We start from the raw sequence: 8608 nt of genomic DNA on the forward strand, positions 1-8608 counted from the left end.
TTCCTTGGCAGATTCATTATTAGAATACAAGAAAGCTATATATTTTGTATGTTGATCTTATAACCTGCCACTATGCAGAATTTTTAAATCAGATCTAGAAGTCGTCTGGTGGAGATTTTTTTTTTTGTGGGGGTGGCCCTATAGGTATAGAATCATGTCATCAGCAAACATAGATAATTTGACTTCTTCTTTTCCTAATTTGTATCCCTTTGATTTCCTTCTCTTGTCAGATTGCTCTGGCTAGAGTTTCAAGAGCTATATTGAATAGGAGTGCTGAAAGTGGACATGGTTTTCTCATTCCTGATTTCAGAGTAAATACTTTTAGGTTTTCTCCTTTCTCCTTTGGGTTTGTCACCTATAACCTTTATTATGTTAAGGTAAGTTTCTTCTATCCCTAGTTTCTCTAATGTTTTTTAATATGAATGGATGCCAAATTTTGTCAAAGATATTTCTTCATTTATTGAGGTGATCATGTGATTTTTATCCTTTATTCTACTTGTGTGATGAACTACATTTATTGATTTATATGTATTGAATGAAACTTTCCTCCCTTGGATGAATATTCTCAATGTGGTTTGAATCTGCTTTGCTAATATTTCATTAAGGATTTTTGCATCCAAGTTATTAGGGACATTCTTTCCTTGATGTATCTTTATCTGGTCTTGGTATCAGGGTAATACTGGAGTTGTAGAATGTATTTAGGAGTATTCTTTCCCTACTTCATGGAATAATTTGAGGAAGACTGGTGTTACTTCTTCTTAAAAGGTCTGGTAGAACTCTGCTGAGAATCCATCTGGTCCTGGGATTTTCTTGTTGTAAGGTTTTTTATTGTTGCTTCAATCTCATTACTTTATATTGATCTGTTTAGGTTTCCTATATCCACTTGATTTGAGTTGGGTAGGTCATATGCATCTAAAAATTTGTCAGTATCTTCTAGATTTTATGATTATTAGAATATAAGCTTTCAAAATAGTAACTAATGATCCTTTGAATTTCAGAACTGTCTGTGGTGATATCTCCTTTTTCATCTGTAATTTTGTTGATTTGGGTCTTCTCTCTCATTCTTTTAGTTCAGAGTTTATCAATCTTGTTTGTGCTGAGTATATATGTATATTTAGTTAATTTTCTGCTGCTGTGAACAAAATGCCTGACAAGAACAATCTTAGAGAAGGAAAAGTTCATTTGGGGCTCATGGTTTCAGAGGTGTCAGTGCATAGATGGCTGACTCCATTGCTGTGGGCCCTAGGTGAGGCAGAACATCTTGGCAAAAGAGTGTAGTGGAGGAAAGCAGGTCAGAACATGGTCAAGAGAAGGAGGAAGAGAGAGCTCCACTCACCAGGGACAAAATATAAAATCCAAATGGCACATCCCTAGGGACCTACCTACTCCAGCCACACCCTACCTGCCTATAGTTACCACTCACTTAATCCCTCTCAGGGATTAATGAACTGATTAGGTTAAGTCTTTCCTAACCAATTGTTTCACCTCTAAACTTTCTTGCATTGTCTCACACACGAGTTTTTGGGGGATACTTCATATCCAAATCATAACAATCAATGTATAATACCCTTTGTCTCTTGTGTCTTTTTTTTAACTTATCATCGATTTCATCCAACATTAGAATATTTACTTCAGTTTTCTTTTGATCAATAAGTGCGTGGGATATCTTTTTCATTTTTTTCTGAATATGTTTACATTTTTTAATGTGAATTGAGTCTCTTAGCATATTTTTGAACCATGCTTTTAAAAAATCCATTGTTCCAATATCTGTCTTTTGATTATCTTGCTATTTATTACACACTTGCACAGAGTCCACAGTTTCACCCATGGTGGAATCCTAGGCTACTCTAAGTTATTTCCTGAGCATTTGTCTTGGTTGTAGCATGCACATTACATTCCATTTTTCCTTGTGTACTTGGTGACCCTTGCAAACCCTTATTGTACCCAAGAAACTTTATCCTTAGCTTTCCTTCCCTAGGATTTTGGGTCTGTCTGCTGTTCGTCCCATCTATTCTCTTGCCTGCCATAGGTGAACAGGGGCAGTGTGTATCAGTAAAACCTCTCACTGGATACCACTGTGGCCTAGAAAGTAACACAAACCTGGAGGGAAGGGAATAAAAATCAACCTTTGACCTGTTCTCTCAGTAAATCAGCAGATAGGTGAAAATACATAGCAATAGCATTTAAAAACAAGGTTTGTATTAATTTTCAGCACCAGAAAGTCATACCAAGAACACAGGCCGTACTTCCAGGCTTGGAAACAGAGGTTGTTAGTTTGGTGGAAAGTTTTTACAATGTTCCATTACTGAAATTCAATTGTTCTTTTCTTCATAATGTAACCAAAAGCTCAGTCCTTGTCCCCAATGCCAATTAATGCTGGGAGTCCCTCCGTCCCTCCCTTTCCTTATAGGAATAGTTCCTCTGGTTCACCCAAGGCACGTTTGCCCTCTCTTGTCTCCTAACTTTCCAGCAGTCAGTTCTCAAAAAGTTGCCTTACATCCTCAGCATGGAAGTGTGGTTGCTTGGAGGGCCAGGCCTGCCCAGAAAGCTGGAGCAGGGGCTGCTCTCAGGTCCTCTCTGGGGTACCAATTTGTAACCAAAATCTTGGTCTTTGTTCCCAGTGCCAATTAATGTCAATTTAATAATGAGCACACGGTTTTGAGAAAAAAGAAAAAGAAGTTTTATTACTTTTGCTAGGCAAAGGAGAAACACAGGGGACTCCTGTCCAGAGGCTGTGATTCTGCCCATCAGGGGAAACGGAGGGCTTTGAAAGGAACAATTCAAGGGTTGCATTCCAGGTGTGGTCTTGTAGGGGGTCCCAGGATGCCTGATGGCGTGTCAGGATTCACCTGTTAATTTGGGAGATATTAACTTCCTACATCCTCTGGCAGACATCATCCCTTTCTGTGGATCTCAGATAACTCATGGCAATCTTGTTCCCCACTGCAGGTTAGGGAGGGGCAGAGGGAGAAGAGGAAAATAGCATGTCCTTTAAAAATAAGGCTCAGAGCATATATTCAGAGCTTATATTCAAAAGGTGAAGTGGGTCACTGTTACAATAAGAATTCCAAAAACTGTTGATTCAGTCTTCACCAGTTTTATCATTGTTTCAATGTAGGAACTGATTTTAAGCTTTTTCCACTAGCATTTTTTGTGATATCACTCTAGTATATGTTATATTTTCAAGACATCTCAATTTAGATATAAATTTCCTACAATACGTATTTTTTTTTTTTTTTTTTTGTGGTGCTGGGGATCGAACCCAGGGCCTTGTGCTTGCAAGGCAAGCACTCTACCGACTGAGCTATCTCCCCAGCCCACGTATTTTTTAATAAGTTTTTTTTAGAAATAATCCCAGTGGCTCAGGATGCTGAGGCAGGAGGATCATGAGTTCAAAGCAGTCTCAGTAACTTAGCAAGGCCCTAAGCAACTCAGCAAGACCCTGCCTCAAAAAAAATACGAAATAGGACTGGGGATGAGGCTCAGTGGTTGAGGGCCCCTGAGTTCAGTCCCAGGTACCCCCCACAAAAAAAAAGATTTTGAACTTATAAAAATTTCAAAAATAAAAAATTATTTTTTATTTGAATGACCCTTTATATACCTTCAGTACTGTAAGTATTTTATCCAATTTTGCTTGACATTTGTACCCCTTCACTTTCTTTTTCTCATTAATTATTTATTATTTTTAAATTTTTAAGTTAATTAAAATTATGATTATTTTTTTCAGTGCTGGGAATTGAACCCAGGGCTTCATGCACACTAGGCAAGCACTCTACCACTGAGCTACATTCCTAGTCCTCTTTCTCTCTTTTATTTTTTTCTTTTTTGTGGTGCTGGGGATTGAACCAGGGCCTTGTGCTTGTGAAGCAAGCACTCTACCAACTGAGCTATATCCCCAGCCCCCTCTTTCATTCATTCATTCATTTATTTATTATATGTGGTGCTGAGGATGGAACCCAGTGCCTCACACATGCTAGGCAAGCACTCTACCACTGAGCCACAACCCCAGCCCTGAAAATTAATTTTTGACTGATAAAGAAAAACATAAAATTATACATATTAATGAGGTACTATATGATGTTTTGATACATGTATACATCGTGTAATGTTCAAATCAGGCTAAACATATCTATCTCATGAAACATTTATCATTCTTTATGGTGAACACATTAAAATTCTTTCTTGCTGGGGATATAGCTCAGTTGGTAGCACAGGGCCCTGGGTTCCCCAGCACTGGGAAAAAAAAAGTCTTTCTTCTTCTTTTGAAGTAGACAGTACATTATTGTTATCTATAATCATTCTACTGCAATATTCACCAAAACTTCTTGCTTCTAACTGTAACTTAGTACCCATTTGTCAACCTTTTGCCATCTCTTCCTACCCCTTGCTGTCCCCATTAACCAACATTCTACTCTCAAAGCCTATGGGATCCACTTTTTTTAGATTCTACATGAGTGATATAATGCAATGTTAATTTGCTTAAGACTCAAACCCAGAAGTGGTATGAGACAAGGAATAATAGGAATTGCTATAGTTGTGTGTTATGCAGTATTTGCCTGAACTTGTAAAACTAAAATAAAGGCGCCTGGTGACAAACTTGCTGTGTGGCAGGATGACACTCCTGAACAATGCCGACGTGAACCTTTATCTATGATTTGAGTGGTGGCTCCTAGTCTAGTCGAGTTCTGGTCTTTATCAATGAAGACCAGAGCATGACTGGGCTGGAAATCACTACCTAAACCCCTGGGCTTTTGGAGCAAACTGTCAGCAGCACCGTGACCAGAGGAGCCCATGTCCGCTCTGTCTCTGACTGCCCCAGCGGTTGTCCATGTTAGGTCGGAATTTAGGCGACTGTAGGGGGCAGAGCAGAGCAGCTGAGACAACCGCCAGCCCGCCAAACGGTGACCGATCAAGTGGGCTAGAAAATTCCACTGACCTTAACATCCACCTGTCACTCAGCAGGACCCCCTCCATTCTAGCCTATAAAAACCCTGGGTAGCCGGGGCACTTGTGGAATTTTCTCTGGGTCCCTACTTGAGTTGTACTCTGGGGGTCTGGGAATTTTGCCCGAGAGCCAAATTCCAATAAAGCGTTGCTTCGGCCGCTTTCTACTGTGCCCCCGAACTTACAGTCCACTCCATCACTGATTGCTGATTGACCATTGTCACCGAGGCCGAGATGACTGACCACATCTCCCGCAGCAACGACTGCCACCCAGTCTCTGGCTTATTGGACACCCAAGGACATCCAAAGACATCCGAGTAGCTGAGAGAGGCTAAGCTGAGACGAATCCCTCGGTCTTGCTGACTGACTTCTTGGCTAAGAGACATTGCATTGAGTAAGTCCATGGGGATTGGACTCTAGGTGAACAAGGGAGTGAATCTTCAATGTATTTGTGACTGGCTATTAGGAATGTTAAGTTGAGTGTGCATTGCATGAATAAAATCCACTTGTTGGAACCAACTTGATTCCTCTCTTACTCACTGCTCGCAACAAAGTGTCTAAACTTTTATTAAATTCTGAGATCAGTTTTCTTTTGTGAGCTTCATGGTTTCTTTGAAAGATGTCTTTGAAAACACATCTGGACCATCTTTCAGAGGCAAAAAGTCCTGCACCCCACTGATGGTCTTTTGGGGTACTATTAGGTAGTGGGAACAGTAAATGCTGAAATTGTTAATCAGGCTCCAAATTTATAGGTTTATAACTTTGCTGTTCCTGCTGGTTACTGAAACTAATTAAGACATCTCATTAGGTCAGTTACAACAAAATTGCATTTTTGTTCTTGTTGTTATAGTCATCTTAACTGAGAAATTCTCAGGCACAGAAAATAAAATCACTAATGAGAAAACAAAATTTACCCCAAAGGAAAGTAAAAATGATATTGGGCGCCCTCTTCTGGATTATCCGGGCAGCAGTCTCCCCAAGGAGATCTCCAGGGGATTACTTAATAAAGGGACTTCAAAGGAGGAGATTGAGTTTCCACTGAGGAACTCAAGGCCAGGTACCAGACCATGGGGGACTCAATAAGTAGTCTAGCTAGGTCTGCATGGTGATAGCCTTCCACCTCTCCTGGTGAATTTTGAGATAAATTGGAGAGCCAAACGACTATTTCTCACACCACTTGGATTTCAAATATAAACATGATTATGGACTACACCAAGATCCCTCTTTATCCGTGGGGCCTAGAGACCCTATGCCAAGGTTAGAGGTCAGTGGTAAAGTGGACAGGAATTGCATTTCTTGGGCCTTTGACAACTAGTACACAAGTGACCATGGTCCCCACAACACCTGGCATCATGATAATGGAAAACGGATTATGTTCTCATGATTTTGTGTCCCTACTAACCTACATTGTTATGGCTCCCACTACTGAATTAAATGTTAACATTTATGTGTTGTTTATGTTGCCCCTCAATTACTTTTGCCCCCAACCCTGACAGGAATTACAAGTTATGGCCAGCTTAGTGGGGACACATAGAAGACTATGATTCATCTGATGACCAACATGTATTGGTTTCCCCAAAACAATGTTAGCTTCCTGGTGAATAAAATAATGCCCTTGCTGCTGAGCTTAAGGGTGCCCAAATGCTCCATGAGACTACTTCTCCAATTCCATAGCCCCATTTGGCTAGCCCAAGACCTAGTGCTTGTACAACTTACCATTAATTGAGGACAGCTCAATGCCTAGGTGTCACCATTAGCACCAATAGTACCAGACCTTGGAACTCTTAAAAGAAGCTATTGTTCAAGCTGCAGGAACTTGGTATGAAGAAATCAATATTACAAATGGTGAAGATCCCTTTCCTCTTTATGTGGAATGGGTTAAAATACACCTTTAATTTCCTTCCACAAAGCTTAATTTCTCTTAATTTCGTATCTGAAGCAAAGCTGGCTTCAGATAAGAAAGAAAAAGACTTCCACAAACAAACAAACAAACAAAAAAAACAAAAAACACTGCAGGGGGGAATTCATTACAAGACTTTCCCTGCAAGAATTGCTAAAGGGAATTCTTCAAATTGAAAGAAAAGGACAGAGTACTATGTAACAAGAGACAGCTGAAGGTATAAAATGCACTAGTAAAGTAAGTATGCAGATTACATACATTAATACAGTGATTATGATATATAATCATTTATATTCATAATATGAAAGCTAAAATAGAAAAAAATTTTAAAAACAACAAATTATCAGAGTTAGGCTAAGTAAAAGGAGTGAAATTGTGGCATCAAATTCAAAATGGGAGGATGAAGTTCTAGTGTTGAGTTTTATTCTGTTAGTTTCTTTTCCTTGTGGTCAAGAATAAAGTACTATCTGTTTTAGAACAACTTGTTATAACCATAAGATGATTTTGCAAGCCTCATGGAACCCCGCAGCAAAAAACTTATAATAGACACTCTGAAAATAAAAAGCATGGCGCCCTCTCCCTGGACCACTGCTGCTGCCTCCTTCTCCTGCGGCTCCTGGAGCTGCTTGTGTGCTTGTTCGGTGCGGACCTGGTACCTCTTGTGAAGCGGCAGCTGAGGAGACTCCGGAGCTCGCCAAGGCCGATGAAAAGCCCAAGGAAGGAGTCAAGACTGAGAACAAGGATCATATTAACTTGAAGGTGGCGGGGCAGGATGGTTCTGTGGTGCAGTGTAAGATGAAGAGGCAGACACCACTTAGTAGACTAATGAAAGCCTATTGGGAACGACGGGTTTGTCGATGAGGCAGATCAGATTCCGATTTGATGGGCAGCCAACAAATGAAACAGACACACCTGCACAGCTGGAAATGGAGGATGAAGATACAATGGATGTGTTCCAGCAGCAGACAGGAGTGTCTACTAAAAAGGGAACCTGCTACTTTACTTCAGAACTCTGTTTCCTACAGACCAAGAATACATTCTTCAGTAGAAAACTGCAATTTGGTTCCACCACATCCTGACAACTACAGTATAGTTTTCTCTATTCTTTCATTTTCCCCTTCCCATATTCCTTTATTGTACATAAGTAACTGGTGTATGTGCACAAGCCATATTGCATTGTTTTAAACTAATGGCCAATGATATGTTTTGATTGACAGCAAATGAGATGGGAGGGGGAAAATGCTGGTTCTGTGAAATTATTTCCTTTCTCCATTAGTGGCATGCCCATTCAGCTCTTATCTTTATATTCCAGTAAGTTATTTTGCTCTCACTGCTTTAACAAAAAACAAAAAACAACAACAACAAAAACCTGAACAACATAAAAATCCTTGCCTATGTTGTTCCAATTGGAGAATTTTAATGTCTTCATTTATCATTGTAAAACCAAGGACAATTTTATAACTTTTTGTATGTAGCTGCTACATGTAGGGCAATCTGTCTTTAAGTATGGGTAAATTACTCTTAAAACAAAAAAAGATTCCTAGATAGTTTTCCCTTCAAGTCAAGCGTCTCGTTGTTTAATAAACTTCTTGTTTAAAAATAAATAAAAATAAATAAAAAACATGAAGTCAAAACATATTACCACAGCAAATCACTTATCCATAAAGGAAAACAGTAGAGAAGAAAGAATGAAATATTCTTGCCAAGCGTGGTGGCACACACCTATAATCTCAGCGACTTGGGCAGTTGAGGCAGAAGGGATCA

The 8608-nt window shown here is 39.6% G+C and overlaps 1 pseudogene; it reads left to right on the forward strand.

Moving 5' to 3' along the window:
* The window catches only part of LOC124971631 (small ubiquitin-related modifier 2-A-like), a 23450-nt pseudogene extending 15527 nt beyond the window's left edge, over positions 1-7923 (forward strand).
* The last annotated feature ends 685 nt before the right edge of the window (positions 7924-8608 follow it).

This window comes from Sciurus carolinensis, chromosome X (genome assembly GCF_902686445.1).
Source record: "Sciurus carolinensis chromosome X, mSciCar1.2, whole genome shotgun sequence".
Classification (NCBI taxonomy): domain Eukaryota; kingdom Metazoa; phylum Chordata; class Mammalia; order Rodentia; family Sciuridae; genus Sciurus; species Sciurus carolinensis.